Here is a 14,682-nt window from a genome sequence, read left to right on the forward strand (position 1 = left end):
AGTACGCTTATTTCGTTGCCTTCACGAGAAAATGTGACTTTGGCAGGGGATGCGAGGACACGGCCAGAGAGTGTTAAGTTGAATCAACGGAATGGAAATTAGCATTCTATCCTGCCCAATTCCCAGGCAATCTGTACAAGGAGGTTTATGGAGAGGGGAGAATTCCCCACACAGTGGGCCAAGCCGGCTGTAAGCCTTCCAGACCAGGCTGCTGCTGCTGCTGCCAGCGCAGAGGGCGGGGGCCGCAACGTGTGCGTCAGTAGAAATATCATGCTATCACTTTGAGAAAACAGAAGAAGTTATTTGTGTGTATCGTACACGTGTGGACCATATGCATGTACCTGTGCTGGCACTCTGTCAGCTTCTCGAACATCACATCTCCCACTAAAGCCCCCCGACAACAGTCAGATGATCGCGCCTTTGATAATTCAGCCTTCATGCTGAAACTGAAGACACAATACCTGGCATTGTCCTCTGTGGAGGTTTCAGGTTGACTGGGAGGTTGATATAAGACTATTAAGAGGAAACCATACAGGTAGTGAGGCAGAGCGGGAGGGGCTATGCCAAGAGACACAGGGGTTTGTAGTGATTATGATCTAGGTAGGAGCTTATGGTACATTATATTTGCTGTGTACAGACAGCAAATTACACTGCATATTGATTTCTGTGGCTTTGGTGAATATAAGTGGAGATCTCCCTCCAAGAGAAGAAAACCACTTACCGGTATGTACTATGCAGAAGTGGTTTGGAAGCCCAATTAATTTTCATAGTGCCTTTACTTCAAGTGAAAACCCTCTCAATCAGCTTATTGTGCAAAGTAGCAAGACAAAAAAGGTGTTTTAGATCATGCTTGCAAAACAACCCAAATAGAGTGGTAATAATAAACCTATATCAAAATATGTTACGACCTGTTTCATGAAGGTAAGAAAATATTTTAGTTGTAGCTGTACAATTTATGTTCTCTGCAATAAACAGCCTTGTAGATCGGTCTTTCTCTTGTCTTCGCCTCCTATATTCGCAAAGAACACACGGCACCAAAAACACAAAACTGCTCGGCCATTTCACTTATCTCATTGGAAAACGACCCGAATAAAAACATTACTTCCAGAGGAAACACAACGATCCACTCAAATGGTTATTATAAGGCTGTCAGGCCGGATAAAACACACTTGGGTAGTCTGAGAAGGGATGCCAACTGAAACGAGCAACAGATGCCCTGCCCTGCCACAGGAAGAGAGAGCGTAATGCCATTTTGCGTGGCCCCGGACAGCTGTGCAAACTCCCGTGTGTGAGAGAGAAGCGAGGGAACAAGGTGAAACTCCTCCCTCCAGCCGTCTGCTGACTATGGGTAAGGTAGGCTTATTTAGACAGACTGCTCAACAATGCACGGCAAACATCTACAAAGCCTGAAGTTTGGATGCTGATTGTGAGAGCCCAGAATGACATTGAAGAGAGCAACATTTGACTTTAGTGTGTCTGAGAGCGAGAGAGAGAGAGAGAGAGAGATGTTTTTGACAATTTGTACGTTTCCTTAGGTTCGTGCTTAGTTCCATGCCAAAGTAAATTAACTTGATTTTTCCTTCGCATCAGTGAGATGATGAGGAAAACAGGGACACTGATGTTGATGCTGCCTTTTTGTAAGCCTACACTGCCACCCTGTGGTATTAAAGCGGGATTGAAGGTTTGCATACTAAATGTTGCCTACACTGCCCAGTGTAAACTGTACTGTGTGTAGCATTAAACAACATGGATGTGGTGTTTCGATTAATAAAACGCGTCCTATTGCTGTAACAATAACCAAATTAAGCAGCTCCCTAACCACAATACATCATGGATTAAACACAATTAATATTTATGCTTCGATGTGAAGGAAAATGTCATTTATATTCTGTTGGGAGACTTTGTTTGCATTAATAAGCAGTGTGTATCGTGACATCCAGTTGGCTGTGCATATTGTTTTCAACAGATGTGAATAATGCCCTCGTGGCCCTCCTCCATCTATGTCAAGCTGAGTGAGTTTCTCCTTTGTCTTATGATGAATAACAAGCTATTGTGGCGCCATGAATAATGCCACTGCCGCCTGTATTAGAACTTCTCTGCAGACCATTTCAAACAGCGAGTTGAACCACATCCCACCCAATTTCCACACTTGACTTATGAAGTCATGAGGTTCGTCCGATATCTGTTGCTCTGCCAGAGGCTGCTGGTGATCTTTTTAGTCCCTGCAGAATGATGGTTTTAAAATGGTAACAATATGTGATGGAGCACAAAACACCCTGAGATACTTAAAGGATAAGTTCACCCAAAAATGAGGATTCAGTCATTATCTACTCGCCCCCCAAGCCGACGGAAGGGCGGGGTGACGTTTTTTAATCCACAAAACATTAGTGCAGTTTCACAGCAAAACACATTTGCTGCACTCTCCTAAATAACAGTCATCCTGTGGGCCGGTTGGGACACTTTAATATACCACACTACACACAAACACTTTAATATACCACACTACACACAAACACTTTAATATACCACACTACACACAAACACTTTAATATACCATACTACACACAAACACTTTAATATACCACACTACACACAAACACTTTAATATACCATACTACACACAAACACTTTAATATACCATACTACACACAAACACTTTAATATACCATACTACACACAAACACTTTAATATACCATACTACACACAAACACTTTAATATACCACACTACACACAAACACTTTAATATACCATACTACACACAAACACTTTAATATACCATACTACACACAAACACTTTAATATACCATACTACACACAAACACTTTAATATACCATACTACACACAAACACTTTAATATACCATACAACACACAAACACTTTAATATACCATACTACACACAAACACTTTAATATACCACACTACACACAAACACTTTAATATACCACACTACACACAAACACTTTAATATACCATACTACACACAAACACTTTAATATACCACACTACACACAAACACTTTAATATACCACACTACACACAAACACTTTAATATACCATACTACACACAAACACTTTAATATACCATACTACACACAAACACTTTAATATACCATACTACACACAAACACTTTAATATACCATACTACACACAAACACTTTAATATACCACACTACACACAAACACTTTAATATACCATACTACACACAAACACTTTAATATACCATACTACACACAAACACTTTAATATACCATACAACACACAAACACTTTAATATATCATACTACACACAAACACTTTCACATACCATACTACACACAAACACTTTAATATACCATACTACACACAAACACTTTAATATACCATACTACACACAAACACTTTAATATACCATACTACACACAAACACTTTAATATACCATACTACACACAAACACTTTAATATACCATACTACACACAAACACTTTAATATACCACACTACACACAAACACTTTAATATACCATACTACACACAAACACTTTAATATACCATACAACACAAACACTTTAATATACCATACTACACACAAACACTTTAATATACCATACAACACAAACACTTTAATATACCATACTACACACAAACACTTTAATATACCATACTACACACAAACACTTTAATATACCATACTACACACAAACACTTTAATATACCATACTACACACAAACACTTTAATATACCATACTACACACAAACACTTTAATATACCACACTACACACAAACACTTTAATATACCATACTACACACAAACACTTTAATATACCATACAACACAAACACTTTAATATACCATACTACACACAAACACTTTAATATACCATACAACACAAACACTTTAATATACCATACTACACACAAACACTTTAATATACCATACTACACACAAACACTTTAATATACCATACAACACACAAACACTTTAATATACCATACTACACACAAACACTTTAATATACCATACAACACAAACACTTTAATATACCATACTACACACAAACACTTTAATATACCATACTACACACACACACTTTAATATACCATACAACACACAAACACTTTAATATACCACACTACACACAAACACTTTAATATACCATACTACACACAAACACTTTAATATACCATACTACACACAAACACTTTAATATACCATACAACACACAAACACTTTAATATACCACACTACACACAAACACTTTAATATACCATACAACACAAACACTTTAATATACCATACTACACACAAACACTTTAATATACCATACAACACAAACACTTTAATATACCATACTACACACAAACACTTTAATATACCATACTACACACAAACACTTTAATATACCATACAACACACAAACACTTTAATATACCATACAACACACAAACACTTTAATATACCATACTACACACAAACACTTTAATATACCATACTACACACAAACACTTTAATATACCATACAACACACAAACACTTTAATATACCATACTACACACAAACACTTTAATATACCACACTACACACAAACACTTTAATATACCATACTACACACAAACACTTTAATATACCATACAACACAAACACTTTAATATACCATACTACACACAAACACTTTAATATACCATACAACACAAACACTTTAATATACCATACTACACACAAACACTTTAATATACCACACTACACACAAACACTTTAATATACCATACTACACACAAACACTTTAATATACCATACAACACAAACACTTTAATATATCATACTACACACAAACACTTTAATATACCATACTACACACAAACACTTTAATATACCACACTACACACAAACACTTTAATATACCATACAACACACAAACACTTTAATATACCATACAACACACAAACACTTTAATATACCATACTACACACAAACACTTTAATATACCATACTACACACAAACACTTTAATATACCATACTACACACAAACACTTTAATATACCATACAACACAAACACTTTAATATACCATACTACACACAAACACTTTAATATACCATACAACACAAACACTTTAATATACCATACAACACACACAAACACTTTAATATACCATACTACACACAAACACTTTAATATACCACACTACACACAAACACTTTAATATACCATACAACACACAAACACTTTAATATACCATACAACACACACAAACACTTTAATATACCACACTACACACAAACACTTTAATATACCATACAACACACAAACACTTTAATATACCATACTACACACAAACACTTTAATATACCATACAACACAAACACTTTAATATACCATACTACACACAAACACTTTAATATACCATACTACACACAAACACTTTAATATACCATACTACACACAAACACTTTAATATACCATACTACACACAAACACTTTAATATACCATACTACACACAAACACTTTAATATACCATACTACACACAAACACTTTAATATACCATACTACACACAAACACTTTAATATACCATACAACACACAAACACTTTAATATACCATACAACACAAACACTTTATTATAAAACGGCTCTCTCAAATCAAGCAATCTGATTGGTTCACAGCCATTGTATAATTCCAGTAACCCAGAGCCATATAATAGAAGAGTTCTGACATCTCCATTCACTCCAATGGACCAGTTTTTTTCCAGGAAGTAGAAAGTGGAACTCTTCAGTAAAAAAAGCACTGTCGAGTTGCATCAAAATAGACAGTGTTGTACTTTGAAAGGGTTTTTCATCCCTTGAAATGAATCAAATTGTACATTATCGGCTTTATTTTAGCATGCAAAAGTAGCGCGAGACCCATTCCTGGCTGTTCATTGGCTAATGATTCTTGCATTTTGGTCCTCCGCTGACGCCACTCTCTTACTAGAGGACACTACAGTAACCGAGTTCAATAACCCATGGCCATGGGTTATTGGTTGCCATGGCAACTCTCTTACTAAAAGGCAGCGCTGCGCTCGAGCCAAACAGCTTTCTCCTGATCTGCTGTATGGAGGGTCACTAGTCCTTCAAGTATTTGTACAATGAGTCATTATGGACGCATGATGGCGCAACTCTCTTACTAAAAGTACCTCAAAAACAAAATGGCGGAGACACCTTTCAGATGCTTGTGAATCGATCTTCGCTTATAACTTTACTAATACTTCGCAGAAAATGATGTTTTGTACAAGAATAGACGCAGGCTAATGTCTTAACCCCTCTCTCGCACGCCCTCACTCTTAACCCCGCATTTCTAAATAAGACGTAACGTTACTTGGTGTAGGCATACGGCTCTGGTGTTGGGCTTTGCAAAAGCTCTCAGCAAGCGCCAGGATTGGCCAATGTAGACTTCAGTCTCCAGAACGATCCAATCAAATCACCCGCACGTCTATCTTCTTGCTAGAGGTCCCGCCTTACAGTAGTGTTTCAACTGACTCTATCAGAATAAAATGCCAGTCGGACTTATAGTATTATTATTATTATATTATTATACTTGGAAACCGTTTTATAAAAGCAATATAGCACTCGAGCAGCGTGTGTTGTGGAATATATCCCGCTGATAAGCTGTTATCCCACTCGGCCTGCGGCCTCGTGGGATAACAGCTTATCAGCGGGATATATTCACCACAACACACTTGCTCTCGTGATATATTGCTTAAATATACCATACTACACACAAACACTTTAATATACCATACAAAACAAACACTTTAATATACCATACAACACACAAACACTTTAATATACCATACTACACACAAACATTTTAATATACCATACTACACACAAACACTTTAATATACCATACAACACACAAACACTTTAATATACCATACAACACAAACACTTTAATATACCATACTACACACAAACACTTAAATATACCATACTACACACAAACACTTTAATATACCATACTACACACAAACACTTTAATATACCATACAACACACAAACACTTTAATATACCATACAACACAAACACTTTAATATACCATACTACACACAAACACTTAAATATACCATACTACACACAAACACTTTAATATACCATACTACACACAAACACTTTAATATACCATACAACACACAAACACTTTAATATACCATACAACACAAACACTTTAATATACCATACTACACACAAACACTTAAATATACCATACTACACACAAACACTTTAATATACCATACAACACACAAACACTTTAATATACCATACAACACAAACACTTTAATATACCATACTACACACAAACACTTAAATATACCATACTACACACAAACACTTTAATATACCATACTACACACAAACACTTTAATATACCATACAACACACAAACACTTTAATATACCATACAACACAAACACTTTAATATACCATACTACACACAAACACTTAAATATACCATACTACACACAAACACTTTAATATACCATACTACACACAAACACTTTAATATACCATACAACACAAACAACTCTTGGTTTCACTTTCATGTGACTCATTAGCCATGTTTGGAATGGTTCACTCATTCACTCACTCACTCTTCGCCATGTAGTGTTGTAGTGATGGGGAACGATCAAACGACATACGGTTTTCACGAAATGATGTTGTAAGGGGACATTCAGACCAAAAGCGTTTTTTGGAGCTGCCAGCGTCTTTCTGCAATTCATTCTCTATGTAAGGACGCGCTAAACGTGCTCCTCTTTTAATGAACGCACCTGGCGTTTCAGCGCTGGTGGCGTCTGTTGTTTTTGGAGGAGTGCTGTGGGCGTTTTAAAGCTGAAAAAAGTTGAACATTAGAGGAAAAGCGCCCTGATCGTCTTTTTCACTCCTACCTTTTCTCCTCCCGAGGGATTTTCAACCTCGGCTGCTGCCAGAATTGGCAATAATCTGGCTTTCATGTTGACAGTGAACAACATCAAACAGACAAAACCAACTGGCTACCTACCGTCCTTGTGGTCGTTGTGTTGTGATCTGTACTGCACGCGACTACAGGGGAAAACAAACGGAGCGCAAAAAAAACACTCCGTGCGCTGTGTTTTGTGCACAATGGAAGCGCTCTCAACATGATACCTCCACCACAGATACTGTAGCAATTCAATGTTTACTCTCTTGTGTGGACTATCATGTGTGACTTCAAGTGTCCTTTTTGACCAAAACCTTTACCACTACAATTGTTTCTCACCTGTGTGGATTATCATGTGTGGCTTCAAGCTTTCTTTACGAGAAAAACCTTTACCACAGACTGAGCAATTAAATTACTTCTCACCTGTGTGGATTATCATGTGTCTCTTCAAGTTTGTTTTATGACCAAAACCTTGACCACAGACTGAGCAATTAAATTGCTTCTCACCTGTGTGGACTATCATGTGTGTCTTCAAGTTTGTTTTAAGACCAAAACCTTTACCACAGACTGAGCAATTAAATTGTGTCTCACCTGTGTGGACTATCATGTGTCGCTTCAAGCTTCCTTTACAACCAAAACCTTTACCACAGACTGAGCAAAGAAACTGTTTCTCACCTGTGTGGACTATCATGTGTCTGTTCAAGCTTTCTTCACGAGTAAAACCTTTACCACAGACTGAGCAAAGAAACTGTTTCTCACCTGTGTGGACTATCATGTGTCTGTTCAAGCTTTCTTTACGAGTAAAACCTTTACCACAGCCTGAGCAATTAAATTGTGTCTCACCTGTGTAGACTATCATGTGTCGCTTCAAGCTTCCTTTACAACCAAAACCTTTACCACAGACTGAGCAAAGAAACTGTTTCTCACCTGTGTGGACTATCATGTGTGACTTCAAGTGTCCTTTTTGAACAAAACCTTCACCACCAACTGAGCGACTCAACCGTTTCTTCCCCAAAACTTCACTGTTTCTCTGTGAGTCTAAACCTGACTGAGGTTCACTAGTTTCCATCCATTCTTTATCACTTTCGTCAGTCTCAGGTTCAGAAGAGTCGTCAGTCTTGTCATCACTAGTTGGCTGTAAATGACTAGCTGGATCTAAGTCATTTGCTGGTTCTGATACTACACAGTCGTCTCCACCAGCTTCTGTTTTCATCTGTTCCTTTGAGCTGCTGGCTAGAGGCTCTGCCTCTCTGTTCTCCTCAGTTTGGCTTTGATGAAGCTTTGAGGACTGAGGTTTCTCTTCCTCATATTCACTCTTCACAGGGACAGGAGTGAATGGGAACTTGATGATATCAGCCTCCTCCAGCCCATGAAGCTGCTCTCCCCCCTGACTGATCCAGAGTTCCTCCTGTTCCTCTTTCATGTGTGGGGGCTCTGGGTCCTCCTGAAGCTGCTCTCCCCCCTCCTATTCCTCTTTAATGTGTAGGGGCTCTGGGTCCTCCTGAAGCTGCTCTCCCCCCTCCTGTTCCTCTTTAATGTGTGGGGGCTCTGGGTCCTCCTGAAGCTGCTCTCTCTCCTGCCTGGTCCAGAGTTCCTCCTGTTCCTCTTTAATGTGTGGGTGCTCTGGGTCCTCCCGGTGGAGACTGGGCCTCCACTCCTGCTGCTCAGCGGAAACCTCTTCTTTACAGACCAACAGCTGCTGGATGTTTGCAGGCAAGACTTCTCTGTGCAGCTTTAGACATTTTCATTTTCACACAGTGACAGTAACGTTTCCTCCTGAACTATTTACTTTACTGACAAACGTTATCCTTATATAAAAGGGAGTAAGTGGGTTCTGTGATTTTGGTCATGTTTTTGGTTACACTCGTGCAATTGTGATGTCACTAATGATGTCACAATGTTTGACATTATCAGTGATGTCACTCACTGATGATGTCGCAATGTCTCTGACATCATCAGTGATGTCACTCAAGCAATTGTGATGTCATGTCTATGGCATCATCAGAGATGTCACTCGAGCACTCGGTGATGTCATCACTGATGGTAAGTGGGCTCTGTCTGCGATTTTGGTCTGCGATCTCGAGCAATTGTGATGTCACTGATGATGTCAATGTCTGGTCAATCGTGCAAATGTGATGTCATCGTGAGTGATGTCATCAGTGATGGGAAGTTGAGCAATTGTGTGCTGTGCTATGCCAATAGAGCAGGCGAGGCCACGCATGCGTATGCAAGCTGCAGGGCCAGCTCTGCGAGCTGCAGGACGGGTGAGCGAGCCAGCGGAGCGGCTAAGCTAGCGAGCCCGCGCAAGCGGCCGAGCCTAGGAATCGAGCGCAATTATTTAAAGCTCCAATAGCATGTGCATCCTGGTGGCTCACCTGGTAGCACATAAGACGGAGACCCGGTCCTTCGCGCGGGCGACGCGGGTTCGAATCTGACCCGAGGTCCTTTGCCGCGTAGTTCATCCTCTCTCTCTCCCCACCTTTCCTGTCTGCCTACTGTCCTATCTGAATAGGCAAAAATGCCCCAAAAATATATATAAAAAAAGAAGCTCCAATAGCTTCACAGCTTAACCATTCACCTGAGTCCCATAAGAAAGGAGCTTATTCTTCCCCTCTGAGTTAAACGGAGCCCCAGTTCCACTTTATACATTCGTGATAATATCATCCGCACATACGAATCTTGTGTTTGTAAATTAAAGTTCTGCGACGGTCTCTTGGCAAATGAGCTAAACGTAGCTGTCTCAGCTTTCAGTGAAAAAGTATAATTCAACTTCCCAGCGCTCCTGAAAGCGACATCTTGCTGTCAAGTTTACGCTTCTTTGCTGTGGCCATGTCTGCCACTCAGTGGGAAATGTCTGTTGCTAGATAACCGTTCCTTTGCTGTTTACCATCTGGAAACATTAGTTCCACCTGCGTTGTTCTTGTTCCTACTTGGTGCTTGTCTACAAACTGTATGATAGTCCTGTCATCATTAGGTGAACAGAAAACACACAAAGTGCACTTGCTTGATTAACTTCAGTCCTTCCATCAGCATAGGGGGTGAGCAGATAATGACTGAATTTAGATTTTTGGGTGGACTTCTCCTTTACCAAATAAAATATGCAGCGAGACTTTTGCAATAGCATACTTTTCATTTAAAACCAGCACACTCTTACTAAAAACTGAAATGATTTTTGTCAAAACAAGAAAAATAATTCAGAATTCTGCAGTGTCTATTTCAGAGACAAAATCTGAGCTAAAAGCAATACTGGCCGTGGTTTCCCATGATTCATTGAGGCAACCCAACTCAATCACGGGGAAACTGAATTCCCACCCAGCAGTTGATTAGTAATTCCACCAACTGTCTCTCAATATTGATGGATTTCATCTTCCTGTGTGACTGGCTAGAAGCAGCTGCACGCACGGGTGAAAGAACCCACCACTGCGGTTGCATTGATTGAATGAAATATGAGTAAGAAGTTATACTCTGCTCTTAGTGAATGTCGAAATTAGCCGTTTGTGAGAAGTGAGGAATAATATGTGCCTATTGCAGTTTGGAAAGCTTAAAACATTAATTAGCATTTAAATAATTCACTGTTCCAGTCTCTTTAATAGCCCAACTACGAATATTCAACCTCAATTCATTACAGGGGGGGGGGGCAGAATTTATTCTGATTAGGCTGTGATGTAGAAAGTCACCGAAGAAGCCATTTCTAAAATGTGCTTTCCAATTAAGCACCAAATATATCATGTGTATAGATAAGTTGCTTTTGACAATGAATTAGTACGTTTAATTGTAACATTCAATCACGTTCGCTGGCGGGGTTTTTGCCTCGAGGAACGTTCTGGCAAATTACCAAGGGAGGCCCATTTGTATTTGAGCAAACTTAACTCGTTATATTTTGACAGGCACTATGAAATATTCAACAACTGAGAAACTCATTTACTTATTATAAATTAACTAAATAATGTAGCTGCTAATAAACTATCTTCATTGTGAATTATATTAAAAAATATATTTTGTGTATTGGTGCAGTGCTTACAGGTACAAAGGGTATGACTTCTGGCAAATAATTACCTTTTCTATTTACTGATTACCTTCATATGCATATTCCCAGGGGAAACGGTGTAATTAGATTGTTGCCTCAATATCAGATGAAGAGATGGCAGCCACCCGCGCCTCCTCTACTACAGCACTGATAGCTGGCTTTGCCCTCTATCTGAAGATCTCTCCGCACTCAGTCCTTCCATCTCCTGCTTTGTCTGCCTCTCTGTCAGCTGCTGAGGGACCCATGAGAGGCCCAGACCGCCACTCAGGCTGTCTTCTGTCTCTCTGTCTCTCTCTCTAGCTCCCTCCAGTGTTGTAGTCGAGTCACTATATCTCGAGTGCAAGTCGAGTCTCGAGTCCCCAATGTCCGAGTCCACGTCACCCAAGAAGAGTCCGAGTCCAGTCCCTCTTACCTGAGTCAGAGTATGGAGTTAGCCTACTGAACATGAGCGTGAATCCACATGCAGGTGGAACGCACGTCCCTGCCCTTGCACGAAATTGAATAATGTCATGGTGTTAATATAGCTATCAACAACGTATGGTAAATTATTAGGGCTTATTACCAACAAAAATGAACAAAAACAAAAAAGTATTTTTCAATGAACAATGCTCGAATCCAAGTCCGAGTCATCAGTGGTGAAGTCCAAGTTGAGTCACGAGTCCTGGAAAATGTGTCCAGACCAGGACTCGGACTCGAGTCCGACTCGAGAGTGGCGGCAGCGAAGGTCCAAAATGCGTGACTCATTAGCCAATGAACAGCCAGGAAGGGGTCTCGCGCTAGTTTTGAATGCTAAAATAAAGCTAATAATGTACAATTTGAAAAAAAGAAAAAAAATAACTTTCAAAGTACATCACAAACTGTCCATTTTGCTGCAACTCGACAGTGCTGCTTAATCCAGAACCTTACTTCCTGGAACTCTTGAGAGTAAAATTGGAGTGAATGGAGATGTCGCGACTCTTCTATATACACGGCTCTGGGCTCTACTACAATACTGGCTCTCTCTATCATCCCCCACTCTCCTAATTACATTGCTCATTTTCCATTGACAAGAGAGTATGAGTGTGTGTGTGTGTGTGTGTGTGTGTGTGTGTGTGTGTGTGTGTGTGTGTGTGTGTGTGTGTGTGTGTGTGTGTGTTGGGGGGCAGGGGGCTGCACAAAGTTTCTAAATCTCATTGACCTACTTCGCCAGACATTTCATTGGGAATTCATAAAGAGTAAGAAGAAGCCATTTTCTCCACAAGCCCAATGTGATCCTGTATGCACACTACAGTCCATTATACAAGAGGATGAACGCTTCACCACGGCGTAACCAATGCTCTTGGTAGCTCTGTCGCCACTTTTGTCAGTGGCGTAAAAAGCGTGACATCGGACTTAAACGGCGCTTTTGGAACAGCCTCGTCTTTGATTGGCGAATATCGCCCGGGCCCCTCGGAAGACAGGAAGCGGAATTATGACAGAGAACCCGAAGCAGACGGAAGAAAAGGGAATAAAAAGCAGGAAAAGAGGCAATTCAAATATTTTCTTTTAACTCCCTCCCCGAGGGACTGGGGACGACCCCGCTAACGACTGTTGAAGTTCCAACTCCCTCGAGTCTTGATGGCGCTGCATGATGGGAGAGGGTTCACGGACCTGCCTGAAAAATTGAAAGCTCCTAGAATATTCAGCTCGCCTCGTGCTCACAGTGGGTGGGGTGTGCGGGGCACGTGCAAAGATTGGTATTCAGGGTGTGTGTGTGTGTGTGTGTGTGTGTGTGTGTGTGTGTGGTGGGTATGCCCAGCGGGGTGTGGTGAGAAAGAGCCCCTCCCCTCTCGCCCGGGTGCGCGTGTGTATAAGGCAGCCAATGATCCGAGCGTCATCGTCTCTCCTGGGGACGGCGGTAGGAATGTGAGGGAACAGAAGTGAGAGAGAGAGAATTTATGGAGCCTTTTCCAAGAGACTGAGAATCAGAAGAGAATAGACTGTGGTGGCGGTGTAGTTATCAGGCCCGGATCCAAGCAGAGAGACTAATGACATGGATATAACCTCGTGCTCCCAATATGCAAACACAGCCTCAACAAAGTTAAAGTCAATTCATCTCCTCTAAAACTCTCCCAAAACTCGCTATGAAACAGATGGACTATAGGTGTTCTCTGTTCGCAAATACTGAGAGGGATGCAAGGATCAACATTCTCTTTTGGCCTTCATTAATTAAGGTGTTTCATTAAAGTCATGTTTTAAGATGTATATCAATTTTCAATCAATCAATCAATTGCAATAATTTGTGTGTGATTGTTTTCCCCCACTTTTCAGTTCACTTATCTTGTTAATATCCTTAAAAAGACATCTACTCCTTCTCCCTCATTAAAAATTCCAGTCCGTGAATATACAAATTACTCTATATGTAATTTCAAAAGTTTTCCCTTTTGTACTCAAGATGTCTCCTACTTCACTGTAAAGTCCATTCTCAGTGTATGTGCACTGGAGGCCTCAGGTTTCCGCATCACAATTGTGTAACTTGAATATTGGACCGGGAGTGGCTTCCAAACTATTTGTGATGTCACAAATCATACTCGTAGGCCCGCCCCCTAAAAGTTGGATTTTCAGAGAGCACAGAGAAACTTTCCACTTTCAGCAGCTGAATGTGAAAACAGCCTTCTAGTGTCAAACTCCACATACATCATTGTGCACAATGAAGCTCAAACATCCAGCTGTAGGAACAAGAAGAAAAACATATTTTAGAGTGGATGGGGACTTTAA

The sequence above is a fragment of the Poromitra crassiceps genome, assembly GCF_964638095.1.
Source record: "Poromitra crassiceps genome assembly, chromosome: 7".
Taxonomy (NCBI): domain Eukaryota; kingdom Metazoa; phylum Chordata; class Actinopteri; order Beryciformes; family Melamphaidae; genus Poromitra; species Poromitra crassiceps.